We start from the raw sequence: 23,875 nt of genomic DNA, 5'->3' as shown, positions 1-23,875 counted from the left end.
CATTGTGGAAGACAGTGTGGCGATTCCTCAAGGATCTAGAACCAGAAATACCATTTGACCCAGCAATCCCATTACTGGGCATATACCCAAAGGATTACAAATCTTTCTACTATAAAGACACATGCATACATATGTTTATTGCAGCACTATTTGCAATAACAAAGACTTGGAACCAATCCAAATGCCCATTGATGATAGACTGGCTAGGCCAGGTGTGGTTGCTCACGCCTGTAATCCCAGCACTTTGGGAGGCCGAGCCAGGCGGATCACAAGATCAGGAGATCGAGACCATCCTGGCTAACACGGTGAAACCCTATCTCTACTAAAAATACAAAAAATTAGTCAGGCGTGGTGGGGGGGTGCCTGTAGTCCCAGTACTCGGGAGGCTGAGGCAGGAGAATGGTATGAACCCAGGAGGCAGAGCTTGCAGTGAGCTGAGATCGCACCACTGCACTCTAGCCTGGGCGACGGAGCAAGACTTCGTGTCAAAAAAAAAAAAAAGATAGACTGGATAAAGAAAATGTGACTCATATATTTCATGGAATGCTGTGTTGCCATAAGAAAGGATGAGTTCATGTCCTTTGCAGGGACATGAATGAAGCTGGAAACCATCATCCTCAGCAAACTAACACAGGAACAGAAAACCAAATACCACATATTCTCACTCAAAAGTGACAGCTGAACAATGAGAACACATGGACAGAGGGAGGGGAACATCACATATCGGGGCCTGTCAGGGGTTAGGGGGAAAGGGGAGGGAGAGCATTAGAACAAATACCCTATGCATGGCGAGCTTAAAAGGCACTGTATTAGTCTGTGTTCATGCTGCTGATAAAGACAGTTCCACATGGCTGAGGAGGCCTCATGATCTTGGCAGAAGGCAAGGAAGAGCAAGTCACATCTTACATCAAAGAGAGAGAGCTTGTGTAGTGGAACTTTCTCTCTTTCTTTCTCTTTCTTTCTTTCTTTCTTTCTTTCTCTCTCTCTCTCTCTCTCTCTCTATCCCCCCCTTTCTTTCTTCTTTATTTTTCTTTCTTTAAGTACTGAGATACATGTGCTGAACATGTAAGTTTGTTACATAGGTATGTATACATGCGCCATGGTGGTTTGCTGCACCTATCAACCTGTCATCTAGGTTTTAAGCTAGGCACTCAAGGGGGAGGGAGATTGACCTCTCCCTCCCCCTTGAGTGCTTTTTGTACTCATTTTCCAAGCATCACTTGGTTCTTCTAGCTTCTCCTTCTCAGGTTCCTTCACTGGTATCTCTTCTTTTTCCTGACTTCTGAATGGTGAAGTGCTCAGGACACAGTCCTTGGATCTTGGTTCTTATTTATTTTATCTTTCTTTTATTTATACTTACTTCCTGGGTCAACTCATCTAATCCTATGGCTTTACATATCCTTGATATGTTTATGATATCCATACATTCATCACTAACCTAGACATCTCTGAACCCCACACTCCTAATTCAACTTCCTATTTAAAATCTCCTAGATGTTCCATAGGCATCTCTAAACTCCACAATTCCAAAACTCAGTTCCTTATATTTTTCTCCCATCCACTCTTTCCATTGCCTTTCCTACCTTAGTAAATGGCAGCTCCATCTTTTCAATTTCTCAGGCTAAAAACATTAGGGTCATTCTTTACTCCTATCCCATCACATTACTTGTCAACTGTTGTCCTTAACTTTGAATACTATCTAGAAGTGAACCACTTCTCACAACTACCCTAGGCCAAGCCTTCAACATTCATTCCCTAAAAAACTAATGCAATAAATTTTTGAATGAGTCAACTAGTCCCCCTATTTCCATTCTTGCCCCTTTACACTGTGTTTCCCACATAGTAGCCAGAATGACCTTTTAAAATCAAACGATTTCTCTGCTGTGGTCAAAACTCTCCAACAGATTCCCATGTCACTCAGAATAAAACCAGAAGCCCTTACCCAGTCCTAAAGGGCTTTGGTATCTCAGCCTGGCTCCCTCCCTCTCTGACCCCATCTCCTACCTATGCCTCCTCTCTCACTTTGCTTCTGCCACAGTGGCTTCCATGCTATTGTGTTCCATTCATAACTTATCTCCCTCCAGAATGTTGTCCTGAGTGCTCTTCATGACTAGAAACCTCTTCCTCCTGATATCCTCTCTTAGCTTCCTCCTCCATTTCACATAGGTCTATACCCAAATTACCTTAGTGGAATGGGAACCCTTAAGTAATCCATGCAAAATAGCTGTGCACTCTCACTCTTGTCTTCTACCTTGGCTTTGTTTTTCTTCATAGTGTCTATCCATCCTGACACCTGTGTGATCTCTGGTTCACCCCACTAGAATATATATTCCATGAGACTAGGCACTTCACGTCTTTTTGCTCAATACTACATTGCCAGTGCCTACAACAATGTCCCTAGAGGCATTCAGAAAATTAGCTGAGTTAATGAATGAATGATGAGTGGATGAATGGACTTTTGGGTTATGAGGCTGTTAATGTTTTCTAGGAAGACCTTTCACACACCAAGGCCACAATAAAAATGTGAATAAAAAATCAGAATCAGCTTTCATACTACGATGTTGAGGATATTCTCCATGCTCTTAACCAGAACCCTTCAAGAAATGCAGAGTTGAGGGTCACTCAGGACTGAGGCAGTTTAGTCTGTTATATTTTCTAAGTCAATTCAAATAATGAATATCAACTGTGACTTGAGTCTCTCACGCCTCCATAAATATTAATCTTGCTTTAGCCAAATACGATAGCATGCACCTGTGGTACCAGCTCACAGGTGGCTGAGGCAGAAGGATCACTTGAGCTCAGGAGGTCAAGGCTGCAGTGAGCAGTGTTGCACTACTGCACTCCAGCCTGGGTGAGAGAGAGAGAGACCCTGTCTCAAAAACAACAACAACAAAAAATTTAAGTAGATGAACTTTGCCTGATGATGGACAGTGATCAAAAGGATCAGGAATGTTTTAGCTTCTTCCCTCCTTAAGATCATACCAGGCCATGAATTGTTCCTAGCAGGGTCTCTCCCTTCCCAGTTGAGCCAGCACACATATGCCTCATCTGTCATTCTGACGCTGTTTTCTTTCCCTGGGTCAGTTGGCAATTATTCTTGCGAACTGCCTAATATGACCATTCTTCAAAGGACTGGCACTCCAGATCCTCACTTTTTCTGTAAGAGTGAAGACCTGAATGTCTCACTGGTATTAAAATAGACAGACTTAAAATATTATCAATGCCTATTTTACTGACCCATCAGGTGGGAGCAAGTTCAGAGACCAACACTTGGACTTATTCCTCTATCTCCCTAAACTGAAAAGCATCAAGTAGATGACTATGACTCTCTACTAACAGAGGATTGAACATCTTCTGTGTCCAGTCCCTGGATCTATCCAATGCTCAAGCCAGTCCCTTTCTTCTATTCGGAAAACATATTTCTCTCTGCTCTAGGTAACTGCTACAAACACATGGACCATGGATAAGACCACAGGTTTGGTAGTCAGACAGAGATGGGTTTGCATCCCATCTCAGCCCCTTATTGACTATGTGATCATGGTTAGTTACTTTACCTCTTTGAACTTCAGTTCTTTTATCTTTAAAGTGGGGATAACAGTCATACCTACCTCATAAGGTTGCTGAAAGGTTTACTTAATGTAACATGTAAGAGCTTAATACCATGCCAGGCATGTAGGAAGGATTTGCTAGATTAATTTTTTTATTTGTACTTTTCAGGGCTCTTCTCACTATGATATGTTGTCTCCACATAAATAACAATATTTTCTTATTCCACATGCCTATTTGCAACATGACTTTGATAATCACTCCCTCCCCCTATCAAGAAGCAGAATCTATTTCTCAACCACCTCCTCACTTGAATATTCTGGACTGACCCTGCGACTTGCTTTCACCAATAAAATGCAGAAGAAGTGATGCTTTGTGACTTCAAGGCCTAGAACTTAAAAGCCTTGGAGCATCTGTTTTACTCTCTTAGAAGACAGCTGGCCTGGAAAGAAGCTGGGGCTAAGCCACTGAAGAGTGCAATATCACATGCAGAGAAAAGCCACCTGGAGAAAGACTGAGGCACTGCAGCCAGCAGCCACCAAGTCCCAGAGGTGTCTAGGAGCCATCTTGGATACAAGAGTTGGATTATCAGTGTCTGTCTAGTGTAGCCACATCTGAACATTTCCATGCTAAAATATTACAGATATTACTTTCTCTTAAATTAATTTCCTTTTGTTATGTTAGAGAATTATGTGGATTTGGTTTTGAAACTATATTACAGGTGGGTTGTATTACTTTTTCAGTAAAGTGAAGAAAGGGTTAGTAATATTTGTTATAAAAAGAGGGCCTAACATAGAAAATCACTGCCTTTAGACAGTTTAAACTGGCTCACGCAGACCCAGAAGCCCCCTGACTAATGTTTGATTACCCATATATAATCTGAATAAAAACTATGTGTAATTTCTCGCAAACTCGCTGATTCATTTCTTCTCTCATAGATCTCTTTGTCCAGGCCAGGGTTTCTCAACATTCGCTAATCCAGGACTTTTTGACTAACATAAAAACAATTTCTTTCTCTCTCTCTGTCTCTTTCTCTCTCTCTCTGTGTGTGTGTGTGTGTGTGTGTGTGTGTGTGTGTGTGTGTGTCTTTCTCTCACATGCACACACACACAGTTTGCTGAGACAAACTCCTTCCTCTGCTTCCAGCGGAAGGCCCACCCCTTCCAATCACAGCACTAGATGATGACAAGCTCCTCCAGGAACTGAACAGTCAGGTGCATCCCCAGGCACCATCTCTTCTCCCAAAGCACGAGAACAGAACCTGGTACTTAATAAATATTTAGTTTATTTATTCTGTGTTGACTTCATAAAGTAAAAGAAAATATTGCCTGAAATTAGTATCAACTCATTCAAAGTTCTGGCTCACTCCAATCTCCAGAGAAAATATTTACCTCCAGGCTTCCCTCCACACACATGTGGAAATCAAAAGCCCGAAGAATTCTCTTACAATACCAATATCTTCACATTAAATGCAATTTTGCACAAAACCAAGTTAATTGCCTAGAAATATTCAGAGGGGTTGTATTAATTATTTTGTATAATAGAGGTTTATAAAGTATCTTCATTTGTGGAGAGAACTAACATTTATCGCATCAGGTACTTTATAATAATATAAACTGTATAATTTACCTCAATGCTCGTAACATAGCTAGTGCAATTCCCACTTCACAGATGAGGAAATCAATGGACAATAAGTATGAAATGTCTTGAAGGTCAAGGTCATACCCTGCCAACTGGCAGAGCCCAAATCTCTGAAGGCTAAGTCCCATGTGCTTTTTGCTCCATCCCAACTGTTAGCAGTTGTAGAAAGGTCACATGGCCTGGAGCAATTATTTAATCTCTTTGGTCTTCACTTTTCTATCTGTAAAATGGGTAAGATAATATCACCAACATCACAGAGCTTTGCAGATCACATGAGTTGCTACAAGTAAACTGCTTAGGCCAGCATCTGGCATATAGTAAGAACAAAAACACAATTTGGTAATCATTATTTCTTGGCGTCTGGTGTTTTCCACAGAAGGAATTTCTGTGTGTTCAGGACACTAAGGAGAGACTTCACGGGTTTATGGGAGATTGAGCTCTGATAAGGATGGAAATATAGGAAGTAAACAGGCTGAACCAGGTGTCTCCTATAACAGCCTGTTTTGTATTTCCCATGAAAAGGGCTTTCAACACTTGGTGTATCACCAATGCCTATTTCCATGATTCATTTATTTTTCTGACTTCTCAGCATGTGTTCCCAGCACCTGGAGGCATAAAAACCCACATAGTGAAACCCCAACATTGAGACATCACAGAAACAATACTTTTCAATCAGGACTCACAACCTGGAGGTTTTCGGAAATGCAGAATGGAAAGGATCTTAGTGATAGTATTGCAACACCACCCCCCATTTTACCAAAGAGAAAACGGAGGCATGGAAAGGAAAAGCGGCTGTTTTCTCAAGCTATTCTTCAGTAGCTCGGTGAAGTTATCACCCTCTTTGTTTTACACGTCTCACTGCTCCCCAGTGCACAGCCTGTACTCTAGCCATTGTAAACTGTGAGAGCCCCCAGATAGACTATGTCCTCAACCCCATGCCCATCTGCCTTGCACATGCTGTTCTTCAGCCCCCCAGAATCCCTCTGTTTGTATTGTTCACCTAGCTATTTGCAGCTTGTCCATCCAGCTCAGCACAAACCCCCATGACACTCATCTGGCTTCTGTCAAAAAACTCTTCCTCCTGCCAGGACTGCCTTCCGACGTTCCTGGTTTTATTTGCTTAATATAATTCAGATAGCAACACTCTCCAGCTTAAAAGTCTCTGGCATATAATAAGAACAAAATGGCTTCTAGACACAGTTAAGGTCTAACCCAAATGAGATCCCCTAGGAGCATGCCCTGCCGACCTCTCTGACTTTACATCCTACCCTCTCCCTGACACTGTGCTCTTTCCATAAGGGCTTTTCTTCTGCTCCCCAAGCACCAAGAGTCTTGTGAGGGGCCTCAGGGCTTGTGCACCTGCTTTCTCTTCTCCCTGAAACCCTTGAGCTCAGACTCACCTCACACAGGTAACTCCTTGTCATTCTGATCTCAAGCCAAATGTCAGTGTCTCAGATTCCTCCCATCACCACATGGTTATCCTAACTTCCCATCCCCCTGGGTATTTTTCTGTAAAACATTCTGAACTCTGTAAATTTATTGTGTTTGTGCATTTACTGCCTGTCTCTCCCACTAGATTTTCTACTCTATAAGAGAAAGAATAAGGTCTTGTTTGCTGATCATCTTCAGAGCCTAGCACAGCGTCTGGTACAGAGTTGGTGCTCAAAAAACACTGACCAGACGGGTGGATGAATTCGTACCTAACCCTGCCAGACAACCCCTAAAGGCTGGTGTTTTCAAAAAAACTACAAATGACAGTTAATAAATTATCTGGTATCTACTGTCAATCAGCTGAGGTTTCCCAGAATAGTCTCAAAATATTGGTCTCATCATTGAAATTTTATGCATTGTTTTTCTTGAAACAATTCGTTGTTCTCTCCACTCATCCTTATCTGAGAATTTTATTTTCATCTTCTCACCACACTTGGGTTTAAATCCAAAAAAATGGACAGAGGAAGCATCTTCCTTTTGGTAAAAGATGCTAGAGATTCAGCATCAATGTGCCTACTGCATTGACACAGAAGAGCCCCTGACCCAGGGATGCCCTGGGTGGGACAGAAACAGACACCTGAGGAAGGGAGTCAAGGATCACAGGGTCTTGTTGCCTCTGAGGTGTGACTAATAATTATTCAATGTCTCATTCTCTTTACATTCTAAAATACATTGGATGTTCTCTGAGGCCCCTTCCAAGGCTAAAGTTAATTAACATTCATTCACTCAACAAAGACAGACATATATATATATATATATATATATATATATGTGTGTGTGTGTGTGTGTGTGTGTGTCATGTGTTTGTGCCAAGCACTGTCAAGATGCAGTAAATACAGCTGTGGAAGAACAGCCAAGAATATCTCTACCTTCAGGGAGTTTATGGGATTCCCAAAATCTGCTATTGAATTCTCAAAAGGTTTTATCTTACTTATGGAATATTTTAATCGCAAGAGAGTGAGCTTCTTACACACTGCCACCCTGGAATGAGACGTCTAATCTTTGCCTTCCAGCCTCATCCTCTGCTTCCTACCATGAGTGACAGAAATCCCACCCCCTGCCTCTTCTCTTATCTCTGCCAGGTGTTTTGTCCAGCCAGTGTTTAGGCTTTCCCGCTGTATTAGTAGGGGTTCTCTAAAGGGACAGAACTAATAGGATAGATATATATATGAAAGGGAGTTTATTAGGAGACTTGACTCACACAATCACAGGTTAAGTCCCACAATAGGCCATCTGCAAGCTGAGGAGCAAGGAAGCCAGTCTAAGTCCCAAAACCTCAAAAGTAGGGAAGCCTAGAGTGCAACCTTCAGTCTATGGCCGAAGGCCTGAAAGTCCCTGGCAAGCCACTGGTGTAAGTCTGAAAATCCAAAAGCTGAAGAACTTGGAGTGTGATGTTTGAGGGCAGGAAGTATCCAACAAGGAAGAAAGAGGTATGCTGGAAGACTCAGCAGCCTAGTCCTTCCACATTCTTCTGCCTGCTTTATTCTAGCCACACTGCCAGCTGATTAGATGAGATGGGGTCCACCTAGATTAAGTGTGGGTCTGTCTCTCCCAGTCCACTGACTCAAATGTTAATCTACTTTACCAACACCCTCAGAGACACACCCAGGAATAACACTTTGCATCCTGCAATCCAATCAAGTTGACACTCAGTATTAACCATCACACCCACCAAACACCAAATAGATCAAATGGGGAGGGAGACTTAGCTGGACAAGTGAAGCTGCAGTGTATGCAAAGAGAGAACATGGGTTAGGATCCAAGAGCTGGGCTTTAATCCCCACTCTGCCACTCACTTGGAGTCTCTTGAGAATGTCTCTTATCCTCTCTGGCTCTCAGTTTCCTTACCTACCAAATAGGGTGTGGTGGCTATGAGAATGCACCTCTGAGAACTCCCTCTACATGAAGCAGAATTGAACAAGAGCCCCAGCCTGACTGTGTGAAATCAGTCACCACATCAGCACCACCGGCAGCTCCCAGCTAAAGTCTGTGTGTGGCAGGGACACTTCTGAAAGAGGCAGGTGCATTTCTAGGAAACAGAGAACTCCTCTGACCAGCAACTGTGACCCAACTCCACCAGCTTTGCTAAGACTTTCTTCACACTGCATGGCAATCTAGTACTTTCCCCACTCAAACTTCTTGCCTCTCTGCTCCCCATGAATAAGACCTACATCATGATCTAATGGCCCCCCACCCTTCTCCATGTTCCTTCACTGTTTCCCTCAAGAGTGGTTTTTCTAATCAATCCCTTGTAAACTGAATACCATCCTAACTCCTGCTTCTTGAACCAACACGCTGGGAAAACAATACCTTATTTTCCCTCACATGTTGTTATGAAGATGGTGTCAAAAAATTAGCCAGATGTGGTGGCACATGCCTGTGGTCCCAGCTTCTCAGGAGGCTGAGGTCGGAGGGAGGATCACTTGAGCCTAGGAAGTAGAGACTGCAGTGAACCATGATCACACTACTGCACTCCAGCCTGAGTGACAGAGCAAGACCCTGCCTCAAAAACAAAAAAAAAGAGAAGGAAAGGAAAATTCTTTTTTTATTTAATTTCAATTTTGATGCTGAGATTTGGGGTACAATTGATCCTGTCACCCAGGTGGTAAGCATAGTAACCAACAGTTAGTCCTCCAAACCTTTCTCCTTCCTTCCCTCCCTCCCACCTTGAGAAGTCTCCAGTGTCTATTGTTGCCACCTTTATGTGCATACTCAATGTTTAGCTCCCACTTATAAGCTGGAATATGTGGTATTTGGTTTTCTGTCTCTGCATTAATTCACTTAGGATAATGGCCTCCAGCTGCAGCCATGTTGCTGAAAAGGACAAGATTTCATTCTTTTCAACGGCCACCTAGTATTCCATGGTTTATATGTACCACATTTTGTTTATCTAATCCGCCATTGATGGGCATGAAGGTTGATTCCATGTCTTTGCCATTATGAATGCTGCTGGGGTGAACATATGAGTGCATGTATCTTTTTGGAAAAATGATTTATTTTCTTTTAGATACACACCCGGTGATGGGGTTGCTGGGTCAAAAATAATATCTTAGATAATAATTTTTGGTAGGGAAATGGGGAAAATAAAACAGCAAGAGAAAAGATGAAGGAAAGAGGGAAGAAAGAAGCAGCCATTATACTAAGGAACTGTGAGTGTTAGTGGCTACTTAAATGAGAGCTTTTTTTAAATTGTGCTCAAATGTAATTCGATGCTCTACTCCTGCCAGACCCTTGCGGCACCAGCGTGACTTGTTGGGATGCAATGGTTGCAACACTTCTGCAGCGAAACTTCAACTGTTGTTACCATTTCATGGTACAGAATATTCAGCGAGACAAAAGACCTCCAGGAGAATATGTTCTGTGTTGTAATTTTCCAAAGGCGACATGATTATAAAACCCAAGCAGATGGAAAGACGATTGCAGTGGACGGGGAAAGCTGTTAGCAGTTTCCATTTGTAGACAAAACCATTATTTTTGAGCAGATCGCTGCCAGAATGTGATGAATCTTGTACTCTTTGCACCCTCTGCTTTGCAGAAAGCCCTGTAGCTCTGTCACACTTTGCAAACAGTTGTGGGATGCTATTTTTGTACATTTGTTTATGTCAAAGGCATTGACTCATAGAGTTTCACATTTAGCTTGCTGTTAATCTCTAATCTGCCATTAATGCATAGTTCCCAACTCTGAAAATTGGACTTCAAAATAAATGGCGACATGATCATCCTTTATTTAAAATATTACTGCACCCCATCATTCTATGTCAAGGCTCAGCTTGTTTATGGGAGAGCTTGATTACATAATTACATATTAGAAATCATTTGTAAGGAAAATTGATTAGTGTATTTTACAGCAAGGATTTCACCAGAAATAACCCTGTCTCTAGCTGCAGAAGCAGAGCACCAGGTTGAAAATGGCATAACTTCAGGAGCTTGTCACTATCCTGTTTATTTCTTGTCACAGGAAGGAGTAATTGCGCATAGAGCGATGAGAAACAAAACTGTCGGCTTTGAACACTGTGATCCATGAATCAAGTTTTAGGCAACATGATGGGGTTCTGGAAAGAGTGCTCAGCAGGAACTCGTAAGTCCCTAGTTCTAGTTACAAGCCTGCTGGTAACTTGTAGGCAAATTGCTCAGTCTCTCGAAACCTTCACTCCTTCATCAAAAAATGGGAATGCAACAGTGGATTGCCAAGGGTAAAAGATAGACAGTGTCCACACACAGATGCATGGGGGTTGAACAGAAGCTCAAGGCAGAGAAGAGTATCTCTTCAGACTGGAAGATTAGTGGATGATGGGTGGATGACCATCATTTGGTGGTCCTTCCTCTTCAGTGTCAGGAGCAGTAAGATAGTGCCCACTCAGCTTCCACACAGCCCCAGGATTCCCAGGTCAAGTCGCCCCATTTCTGTCTATCATGCTTTCCTGTCTGCATGTTCTCACTCCTATCTGTGGCCTTGTTTTTGTTTTTCATGATCTCTGGCAACAGAAAACTTTGTTTTGAAAAAAAGAAGTCTGAATCTTTCTGTTCTCATGTTTGCAGCCTTTGTTTCTAGTTCTGCAGAAGCTGATTTGTGTCTTTTTTTTGAATTGAGAGTAAAGAAAGCACACTAATTAAAACCTCAAAATAATACCAGTCCATGGAAATATAATAATAACAACAACAATACTAGTAATAAGATCTGACCTTCCAAGAGCATGGACTCTTATGAGGAACAATGGAATAAATGGTGAATTGTCACATATATGAAAGTGCTTACTTAAAGAATTTTTAAATTAACTTTTACTTTGCTTTTTTCTCCTTTGTGAAGTCAGATTCATCATAAAAAAAGAAATGAAATGCGCATAAACAAATTAAAAGAAGAAAAGAAAAAAGACGAGTAAAAAAAGGAAGAAAGAAAAGACAGAAATTATCATTCATAATCTCTCTTTATTATTCCTTCATCCAAATGAAAAAATTGTTAACATTTTAGGGCATCTTCTTACACTCTTTTCTGTAAATGTGCAATATATATTTACCAGAGTAGAGTCACACCATACATACTTGTACTATTGCATGCATCTTTAACTCAACTATATATCATAAGTAATTTTCCATGTTATAGTATATTTCTTTGATCACACCATTTGGAACAGCCGTATTTTATCTCATTGTACATATGCACCACAATCCAGTAAAAAACACCCTGGAAACTTCTTTGTCACCATATCTTTGCACTTGTCCTTATTTATCTCCAGTTCCCTAGCATTTAAAAAAAAAAAATGTTTCTGCTATTATGAGAGCAAAATATAACAACTAGGACCAGCCCAAAGATTGTCTTAGAAACCAGGTGTGTTGAATGGGTTGCAAACGAGACCTTTTCTTGTAAACTTGCTCATCTCTTCTATAAGGCTACAAGCCCTTTCAGGCTGCTGCTTCCACTTGATATGATACTTTTGAGCCTCCTGAGGGTAGCAATGATGTTTTATTCATCTCCTTAACCCCAGTGCCCATCTCAGGGTCCAGCCCACAGTAGGTCTCAACAAATAATTTTCCAACTGAACCAAACTAAACCCTTTTCTACTTGTGAGTAAATGCCTACTCATTCTACAGGAAGTCCTAACTCAAAAATCACCCCCTTTTTTCTGTAAGCACATAGTTTTTGTTTCCATCCACAATAATTTCAGATAATTTTATCCATATTCTTTATGGATAAAGATTTTCCAATAGATTTTCTGTATCTGCATATCCTCCTCGCATATCAGGCATGTTTATTTCCAGCAACTAGCAGAGTCTGGCCTGAAATAAACTGAAAGAACATTCAGAAGTTGGGGATTTTTTGAAGCTAGCACAGTCATACACAATGTTGGTACTTAATAAATGCTTGTTGAATTGAACTGAATTGAACTGAATTGGTGCTAGGATTTCCAGCAGTGAAATTGGATAAATTGCTACTTCTTTACCTCTAGTTTTACCCTTAATGATTTTACTGATGTCCAATGACAGGTAAGCACAACACAAACTGTTTCCCCTTTATCACCTCCCAAAACTGAAAATGCTGACACTTTTCATGCCCTGTTGATTCTTTTCCTTCTTACAAACGATAAGGTCGGACACGGTTTACTTGCAGTCATTGTATCGATCTTCATTCTAGAGATGCAATTGGATCTTTCCCTCACAGGCAAGTTGTCACTGACTTTTACTTGGAGAGACAGATACTGACCATGGGATGTACTGGGGAAGCCAAGACTCAGTATTCAATTGTGACTGGCCCAGTGAGCTGGAATTTTTAACCAGACAGGGCTAACCTTTATTATCTTGCTGGATGGTCTCTTCTATGTTGCTTCCAAAAGAGCTTTATACAAACACAGATTTGTACCGTGAGAAAAGGGACATTAAATTATTTAAACTTTTAAATTAAATAAAAGTCGCATCCTTTTTAAACTCACCATTGTTATAAGTCATATATTGAGTACACCAAAGAATAGTGAAGACAAAATCTATCTGAGTGAGCAGATTCAGATGGAGTAAGAGTATAGCATGTTACCTTGGATAGGGCCATCCAGTTTAAAAAACACATTCATAAGCATTGACTCAGTTGTCCTTGAGAAAACCCTTGCAAGAACAAAATACTTATCCTCAGAAGGAGAAACCAAGGCTCATAGAGAATAAGGAATAAATTGAATGTAGCGCAGCTGCTAAGAGGTCAAATAGTCAAAGTCTTTGTTCTACTATATCTTGCCACTATTAGCTTTTGTGAAGTAAATCTGTTCCTAAACACTTTCCTATGCAGTATCTCATTGGGTACAGACAATAGCCCAGTGAAAAGATTTTATGATCCTGCTGCAGGGTGAAAATTTGTGTATCAATAAGTGATTATTTTTAATGTAAAACTGAGCTATATCTAACAAACATGCATAGGATTTGCATGCTAAAAACTACCCATGCTGATTGTTTAAAAATCAAATAAGGTCTAAGTAAATGGAGAGACATACTGTGTTCAGGGATTGGAAGGTTCGACATAGTAAAACTGTCAGTTCTCCCCAAATTAATATGCAGATTTAATCACAATGCTTATCAATATCTCAGCAAGAGTTTTTGTAGATACAGACAAGATTATTCTAAAGTGTATGTGGAAAGGCATAGAAACTATAATGGCTAAACAATATTGAAAATGAATTAAGTGAAAAAATTAGCCTACCCAGTTTCAAGACTTATTTTACAGCTACATTATCAAGATTGTGTAGGAATGGCAAAAAAAAATAGACACATGAATCAATGGACCCAAATACAGAACCTAGAAATAGATCAACACTAATATGGCCAACTGATTTTTGACAAAGCTGCAAAAGTAATTCAATGGAGAAAAAAAATAGCCTTTTCAAGAAATGGTCCTGGGCCAATGGAACATCCATAGGAAAGGAAAAAAAATAAAAAAGATCTAAACCCAAATCTCATACCTTACATGCCTTACTCAAAAATTAACTCAAAAACAATCATGGATTTTAGGTAAACAAAAATTGCATAATAAAAAATCTTTAGATCTACACCTAAGCAAAGAGTTCTCAGGCTTGACACCAAAAGCACAACCCTTAAAAGAAAAAAATGATAAATTTAACTTCATCCAAATAAAAACATTGCTCTGTAATAGACTTAAGAAATGAAAAGATGAGATTGGGTACATTCAAGGTGGTATGGTCATAGACAGCATGGACAGAACTGGAGATCATTATGTTAAGTGAAATAAGCCAGGAACAGAAAGACAGACATCACATATTCTCACTTATTTCTGGGATCTAAAATTCAAAATACTGAACTCGTGGACATAGAGAGTAGAAGTTACCAGAAGCCGGGAAGGGTAGTGGGAGGGTGTGGGGTTGGTGGTAGGAATGGTTAATGGGTACAAAAAATATTTAGAAAGAATGAATAAGACCTACAATTTGATAGCATAACAGTGACTATAGTCAATTAATCGTACATTTTAAAATAACTTAAAGAGTGTAATTGGATTGTTTGTAACTCAAAGGATAAATGCTTCAGGGGATGGTTAACTCATTCTTCATGATGTGCTTTTTCCACATTGCACACCTGTATCAAAACATCTCATGTACCCCATAAAAATATATACCTATAATGTACCCACAAAAATTAAAAAATAAAAATGTTTTTAAAAACAAACAAGAAATGAAAAGAGAAGTTACAGAATGGAGGAAAATATTCGCAAACCACACATCCAACAAAGAACTAGTACCTAAAATATGTAAAAAAAAATACTCTCAAAACTCAACAGTAAGAAACTGTATAAAATGGATATAAGACATAAAGAGATATTTCTTCAAAGAGAATACAGAGTTAGCAAATAAGCACAAGAAAATCAACATCATTAGCCATTAGGAAAATGAAAATTAAAACTACAATGCGATAATACTACACACATATTAGAATAGCTAAAGTAAAAATAGCAACACCACCATTGCTAGCAAGGATGCAGAGAAACTGGATTTTTCATACATTGCTGATATTGATATAAAATGGTAGAGTCACTCTGAAAAACAGTTTGACTGTTTTTTAAAATACTAAACACGCAGCCATCATATGGCATGGAAGTAGCACTCCCGGGCATTTATTCCAGAGAAATGAAGACTTATGTTCACTCAAAAATCTGTACACAAATGTTTACAGCAGCTCTGTTCATAATAAGCAAAAACTGGAAACAACCCAAATGTCCTTCAGTGATTAAACAAACTGGTATATTCATACCATGGAGTACAAAGCAATTAAAAGGAATTAATAATTAGCAATAAAAGGGAATGAATTATTGTTATACACAACAGCCTAGATGACTCTCCAGAGCATTATGCTAAGTGGAAAAGTCAATCCCAAAAGGTTTCATACTATATTATTCCATTTATATAACATTCTTGAAGTGATAAATTTATAGAAATGGAGAAGAGACTAGTGGTTCCCAGGGTTTACTGAAGGGACAAGGATAGGGAAACTGGCTGTGGCTACTAAAGGGTAACAAAAGGAATCCTTAATGGTGATGGAATATTCTGTATCTTGACTCTGTCAATGATAATCTTGGTTGTAGTATTATACTATTATTTTGTAGGATATTATTATTGGGAGAAGGTGAATAAACGGAACACAGGAATTTCTTACAACTTCATGTGAATCTACAATTATCTCAAAATAAAATGTTTAATTTAAAAAATAGAAGTGGGGAAAAAAGCCTAAAAAATAGAACAATATTCAGGAGGATGTCAGAGTTTGGGTTTCTACTAATAGTATAAACCACTTCTTGTGACCTCTTTTGCATTGGTTTAATTTTCTCTAATAAGCCAACTAGATGAAACAACCACCCTTTTGACTACTTAACCACACCCACTCCACTGATAACAGCATTAATCCATTCACAACAGCAGAGCCCTCATAACCTCACTTCTTTGAGGCCCCACCTCTTAATACTGTTACAACGGCAGTTAAATTCAATATGAGTTTTGTAGGAAGCATTCAAACCATGGCAAGTACAAAGATCAACCCCACCTAGATTTGGCAGAATTCTGAAGGGCCATCCCAGCTCCAGACTCCATAGAATCATCTAAAACTTCTATTGCAAGTGCACTAACTTCTCCCTCTGACCAATTATGTTTTCCTTATTCCCTATTAAGTGTTGTTGCAAAAACTACTCAGTAAACTCCCTACACATACATCTTGATCTCAGAGCATTTCCCAAGGAACCCAAAAATAGTTAGTGCTAGGAGTAGTCTAAAGAATAGATATTTTTAAATTTCTGTTTTAAGTTTCAGAGTACATGTGCAGGATATATAGGTTTGTTACACAGGTAAATGTGTGCCATGGTGGTTTGCTGCACCTATCAACCCATCACCTAGGTATTAGGTCTGCATTAGCCAGCAGGCATTAGCTATTTTTCCTAATACTATCCCTCCTACTACCCCACTCCTCAGACAGGTCCCCGTGTGTGTTGTTCCCCTCCCTGTGTCCATGCGTTCTCATTGTCAAGAATAGATTTTTAAATGGGATTTTGGAGCTATATCACCTACCAGCTGGTTGACACTATGGACTTAGTCACGAGTGATAGGTGAAGTGCTAATAGCCCTCAGTATACTATAGCTACAATTGTTACAGTTTTCACTAGTGGAAAACTGAGATGGAATATTGGTGGATGAAAATAAGCAAGTAGGGGCAATATCTCAAGTGCTGCTGATGTTCAAAAAAAGCAATAATTTCAAGGATTATAAAAGTAAGTGGATTTTGCAGGTTGGGGGGGGGGATATTGATGCACTAAAAAAAATACAATGAAAGGCTAAGATGATCAATCACAAATGTAAGACAGAGTACCAAAGCCAAAGGGCCTCCCTGGCAGCATGTAAGGAGACTCTCCTACTTCTATAGCTAGAGGACAGAAAAAAACCAGGGCTCAGATCCCAGCATTTAAGCATAGTAGTAATGGAGTTCGAGAGAAGACTGAATTCTCAACCCTGGCAAGTCTGCTCCCCTTAGGTGAGAGCTCTGATTAGAAAGGAGATGTGGGATAAAAAGACTCGTGTCAATACACTCAGAAATCTTGAACTTCCAGATTCTCCTGGCCACTCCAGGCTTGGAGAAGCGCCTTATTCCTCCATATTCCCAGTTCTCCTCCCCTTGATTAAAAAAGATGCAGAAGCTTCTGTCTTGCATCATTTCCAACATATCTGAGTCTGTGCTAATGAGGGGACTCTTGCTGAGCCCCTAGAGAGCTTCAAGATCAGGTCTGGTTGCCAGAGGAGCCAACCATGTGATTAAAATGTTAGAACTTTCAGTCCTACTCCCCAACTTCCAGTGAGGGGAGAGGGGCTGAAGATTAAGTTAATTACCAATGGCCAGTGATTTAACCAATCATGCCTATATAAATGGAATCTCCAGTAAAAGTCTAAAACTTAAAGTTTAGAGAGCTTCCCAATTGGTGAAGACATGGGGTGCTGGAAGGGTGGTTGTGCCCAGAGAGGGCGTGGGAGCTCTGCACTTCTTCCCCTATACCTTACCCTATGCATCTCTTCCATTTGGTGATTCCTGAGTTGTACTCTTTATAATAAACTGGAAAGAACAAGTAACCTCCTTTCCTGAGTTCTGTGAGCCATTCTAGTAAGCTATCATACATGGGAAACACCAACTTTGTGTTTTTGCATAAATGCACACAAAAAAAGTTTCTGGCAGAATACAAAATAAACTTCTAGTACTTAGCTCTTCTCTGGGGACCAGGGGTTGGGGGGAAATGCACTTCTCAAATAGAAAGAAGACTCATATTTTAGTTTTCAGAATTTCGTACCATTTCGGGCTGGGCACAGTGGCTCATGCCTGTAATCCCAACACTGAGAGGTTGATGGGGATGGCTCACTTGAGCTCAGGAGTTCAAGACCAGCCTGGGCAACATAGGGATATCCAGTCTCTACTAAAAATACAAAAATTAGCCAGGCATGGTAGCACATGCCTATAGTCCCAGCTACCAGGGAGGTTGACACCAGCCTAGGCAACGTGGTGAAACCCAGTCTCTACTAAAAATACAAAAATTAGCTAGATGTGGTGGCATGCACCTGTAGTCTCAGCTACCTGGAAGGATGAGCCCAGGAGCGGGAGGTTGCGGTGAGCCGAGACCTGCCACTGCACTCCAGACTGGGTGACAGAGCGAGACTCTGTCTTAAAAAGAAGAAAAGAAAAAGAAATTTGGACTATTTAAAAGTTTCACCCTATTCATTTATTTGATTATTTTTAAATAATAGAAAATATTATGTTTTGTAAAGAAAAAAGCCAACAAATCTGAACTGATTTTAAATGGGAAAACAGAATATTCACTAGCATTGGGAAGTAATGCATATGGCTGAGCAAATTGGCCCTGAAATTCAAACTCACAACAAGGAACCAAGTAAGCAGTAGTCACTAGCCTTGACAGATGGACATTGTCTGTAGACAGCATTGGTCCTCACTTTGATCACTGGGAAAGAGAATGAAACAAGAAAACATTTTGGCCATATCCCCATGACATTCAAGTGTCTGATGAAAATCAAAGCATTCAGGTAAAAAGATCTAGTTACTCTCTGTCCACCTGACGTATTGTCTCAATCTCAAGACAATATGGACTATTGACTGGTTTTTAAGTTTCCATGTGGGCATCTAGAATAGGGAAACATAGTCTTTATTTGCAAAAAGAGAGATGACATTAGCAATTGTTAACATTCTCAAGTGGGGTAATGCTTAGGGGTGAATGCCATTTTCTTTCACATTCTTGATTGCAATAAAAATGGAATTTGAAGAGAGTTACTCTTCCCCAGAACCAACAGGATTCACCTGTACCATGTTTACTGCTTAATTCTCCCAACAGGATCAGCATAATGTAGTAGAAATGCCAATAAATGTGGGGTCAGGAGAGCTAGGTTCAAACCTCAGGCATGCTAAATAACACTTGGTTAAGTCACTTAAATAGAAGGCCTTGATTTTTTCATTTACTGAAAAGAGAACTATAACATTTCACAAGTAACTTAAGTATTGTTTAGAAAGGAAAGGAATCCAATATTCATGTCCACTTATGGAACCAGACAGATCTCTCTCACACACACACACACACACACAGACACACATTGTCAACAACTGAAACAGGAAAACCTTAGCCGACATAAGGAATACAAAACAATGAGCACTCTCTCAACACTTTGGTACTTCACTTAAATAGCTGTGTTATGGGATATTTAGCACTCTATCCACTTTTTAATGAAATATCCCTATCAGCCACAGGATAATTACTAAGCAATACGATGCTTTTTATTTTCTCTTACATTTCTTTCAGATGAAATTAAGCTTCACAGGATAACATCTATCACATTCAGATCACATTTTTGCATGTCTAACTTGATTTTTTCTCCTGAGTTTTACTAAGTGATATTGATATTAATCAGTTTCAGTTTTGAAACAAAAATAAATTCATGTTGCCTCGTTTAATTATTAATATAGTGCCATACTTTTCTTCATGCCACACTCTCTGCTCCCAATGCCCTCCCTCCACCTGACCCTACATACACTCTGCTACCTGCCAAGTTCTTAACCAGTTAAATTAAGCCAGAATGCAAAACCTCATAAGGACACTTCTTTTTCGGACTCCCCTGCCTACAGTAAAAATAACTCCCCTCCTTTTTCCATTGAGTTGGGAAAGCGATTTTGATCAATCATAAATGACGCTCACGGACAAGGGGAGCTCAAGAGTTTTGTTTGCAACATGTCAAAGGCAGCTACGGAGTTGGAGCTCTCATCAGCCATCCCAGGGTACTGGTCTAACCCTGGGATGTCAAGGGTAAAACAGCCTGCTCTTCATTCACAGAGGGCCATGCAGCTCTGGCATATCCATCCTTGCCTTTCTCTCCACAAAGGAGGGACAAAAGATGCTCCACACACCCCATCTCAATTTATCAAGGGTGAGAGATTAAGATCAAGGAAAGAGATTAAGGGGAGGCTTCCATGTGAGCAACACTCACACAATGTAGCTTACAAAGAGACACATAGCTCTCTCTCATCTGCCCTTCCATCAGGAGAAAAGTTTTTGCTGCCTGAATCCTCTTTCTCCCCAGTTTCCTCCTATATATGAGAAAGGGACAAGGCACCTGAAGTGCCAGTGGGCTAACCAGAACACTGCATCCAAAAGTAACCAAAAGATGACATTCACCTGTGGCTGACTGTCTCTCGCCCTGACACAGTTGCATGGGACCAGATATGGTCCATGAGGCCCCAACTCTTACACATCATGAATCCTCATCATTGTGCCACCCTTTCTAGCCCATTTCTTAGCTCTTAGTTCAAGCAACCACTTCCCAGACATATTTCCTCAGATATCCCTTTCCTCCAGTTGGGTTTGGTGCTCTTTTCCTGGGCTTGCCCCTTGGGATCCCTTTGCTTCTTATTCATGCCATGATTACAATTCTTCTCACATTATATTGCAATTTTGTCCATTTCCCCCAAAAGACTGTGAGCTTAGTTCTGAGTCCCAGTTAAGAAAATAGATAAATTTAGCTGAATACTCACACTGTGCCAGGCATCATGCTGAGTTCTGCTCATACTGCTCATTGACTTCTCCCACTATGTACACTACTCAATACTACCTCTCATTTCTCAGACTGAGAAAAGTCAAAGCATTTGCACAAAGTTATACAACTAACCAAGATTTGAGTTTAAGCATCCTGATGCCAAGCCCAAATGTTTAACCACTGTATTATATCTCGGCCCTTCAAGATATGGAATTCTGAAGGATGAAGAATAGCCCACGGGGTGGGCAATGGAGAATGGACATTCTTTGTCTAATACCCTACAGATGTAAAGACTCCAAAGTACAAAATAATATGATGCATAAGGGATGGAGGAGGGAAGAGTGGCTGGTTAGTCAGAGAACTAGGTGAAAACAAAACCTCCAAACTAGTTGTTTTTGCCAAAATAAAGGATTTAGAACTTGGACTTCATCCTTGAGTTTGTTGGGGTCAGGAAGAGTTTTAAGTAGAAATAGAACAAGATTATATGCTTATTTTAGAAATATATTTTTGTTGGCAGCATAGAAAGTGGCTTAAAGCAGTAAGGTTGAAAGTTAAACTGGGCAATATAATTGAATGACTATAAGGTGTCAAGCATTGTACCAGGTTTTAGAGTGGGAGGTGTGAGGTAGGGAGAGTACAGTAATAAAGACCGGCAGTCCCCACCTAACTTCAAGACTTCTACAGTGTGGCAATGGTCTACCAATATTCTACAAGAAAGTAAAAGGTGGAATGAAGAAATAGGCACTGTGACAGAAAGCTGGAGAATCAATAAGATGAATGGTAGATTATTATGGGAACTATGTGGCACCACGCCTCAATCCAAACCCTCAGCAAACATCATACATTGATCATGGCCTTTTTGCTGTGGATTCCAGATGCAATCTCAGACACCTTCTCAACAAAGCATCACAGGTCCCACTACCATTTGATCAGTTTGGCTTCCAAGTTAAGAACTATTTGCCCTCCCAAGAGGGCTAGAACTTAAACGGACAATTGTGTTGAAGGATGGCTACATTGGGAGGAATAAGAAGGAGATTTTCCCTCTTCTCTTTATCCTGGCATTATTATAGGTGGCCACACATTAGAAAGTAATTGAGAAATACCTTTTAGTCAGGAATTACAAAAATGAATATTCTTTCTCCATCCCAGGCAAGATGGCCAACCAGATGTTCACATGCAACTATATGGTGGCAGAAAGTGAACTCGTCATGATGAATTAAACCCAAGACCTAACAGCTCATACATCTCTATGATTATCTGACAGCAAGTGTGCACAAAAGTAAAACAGAAAAATAATCTTATGAACGAAGAGCATTCAAACAAAGCCACTTTCAAAGTCCTTTTAGCCCTGTTGCACCTTCTAGGAGTATAATACACAGGGTGCATTGACGATGGGCTCCCCCTGCCTACTGCCTCTTCTAGAAATCTGCAGGAACATTCTCCCAGAGCAAAGGAATGAACTTCATTTATAACCCATCCAGGAGCTGCATGTTCCATCTTCCCACCAGGTCTATAAACTTAGCAGGAACATCTCCATTTAAGAGATGACAGGAGCCAAGGGAAATATTTGTTCAGTAACTTCCCCAGAGATGTCCAGCTCTGTAGCAAGACCAGGATGTGAACCCAGTTTTGTCTACTCCAACGTGCAATCCAGCCACTGACCTCACACACCTTTAGTGGTCTCTGTTAGGGAAGCCTGTCTAGAATGCCGGGCAAGAAGAATAAGATAAGCAGGAGAATTTCCCACAGGTGGCTACTTTGTGAGAGGAAAAAAAGAGGGAAAATCCAAGACTTGGCCCTTGGGAATGAGCATTTGGCAGCCTCCTGGGACTGCAGAAGACCAATCTCCCTTTCTCAATAATCCCATCCACTTTCTTTCCCAGAAGACCCACATTCTGCTTTGTTGTGTTTCTAACCAGCTGAGTCTAACATTGGCTTTCTTTTACATTACTGCCCCAAACCACACTTTGTGGCAGAAATGAAGCTGCAGCAAGTATAAATCCTATTTGGTTAATACCCTTATCTAGGTAGACGGGGTTAATAAAGTCTGCCTGAAACAGCTGATGACTGGCCAGCCAAATGCCACACAGAGCCATAACAACCTTTCATTTATAATTGTTTAGCTAAAATAAAACGAAATAAACAGAGAAATTTTCTCATTTACCTTATCATCCATCCCCCTGTCCAAAACAGCCTTTAGTCCTATTAGATAAAGGATGGCCTCAGCTGGAAAAGCAAGAGAAATAACAGTTTATGTTATGGCTTTTATTTATAGAGGGCCCAGATCAGGTAATCTAAGTATAATTTAAGAGATAGTTTCCCCATGTTTTCCTCCCAAGGGTAATTTTAACTATAAATGATTTTCATTTTATAAGCTAATTCTAGAATCTTTAACTCTTTTCTACCCCCATGCTTATTCCTGTGTAGAATTAGACTTTACTCTTACCTAGGCAAAAGGACAAAGAGAAGTTGGGTGGATTTGAGAGCTCTCCAGATGCAGATTTTAGGACTTAGTAATGAATGAGATGCCACAAGGAAGAGGAAAAAAATCTAGGATGACTCCCAGGTTCCACTTTTGGCAACTGGGCATGTCTTTGAACTTCCTCGTCTTCTCATTGCTTAGCACATCAGGAACAAGCAATCACTCTAAATTTGCACAGGAAACCAGCCTTAAAACAGTTTCATTTGTCCTTGATGATCCAGAGGATAAAATAGTACACAACTACATATAATTAACTAAGAGAAGAATAATATAAATAGAACATAGCTTTGTAGCAGAAAAGTTATAGGCACCTAACTTGAACAAGAGGAATCGACACAAGAAAGCCCACTGTAATTTCAGGCCATTTGAATGCCATGCATTTCTTAGTTAGAAAGCCTTGTACAGATAAAGGTAAAGTTTGCATACTTGCACTTGGTTTAATTTATTCTTGCTTTGATATGCCCAAAGTGTTTGCAAGTTTGAGAATCATCAAGCACTTCTTACTATGCACACCCCACTAGCCCTCCTGAAAACACCCTCCCTATATAAGTTTTCTCTGTTTTTGTTTATAAACACATGGGTCAAAGAGCAGATCCAAAGAAATGCATTACTTTTTTTGGACTGTTACTCTTACAAAAGAATTAACAAATGTCTAATGAGTGCCTATATA

General features: G+C 40.1%; 1 long non-coding RNA gene across 1 annotated transcript in view; it reads right to left on the bottom strand.

Moving 5' to 3' along the window:
* LOC112625359 overlaps nucleotides 1–23,875 on the bottom strand; it is a 269,763-nt gene that overhangs the window by 193,118 nt on the left and 52,770 nt on the right. The window lies entirely within an intron of this gene.

Source organism: Theropithecus gelada, chromosome 5 (genome assembly GCF_003255815.1).
Source record: "Theropithecus gelada isolate Dixy chromosome 5, Tgel_1.0, whole genome shotgun sequence".
In the NCBI taxonomy this organism is placed as follows: Eukaryota; Metazoa; Chordata; class Mammalia; order Primates; family Cercopithecidae; genus Theropithecus; species Theropithecus gelada.
The sequence above is the reverse complement of the archived record's forward strand: the minus strand, read 5'-3'. Positions and strand labels throughout refer to the sequence as shown.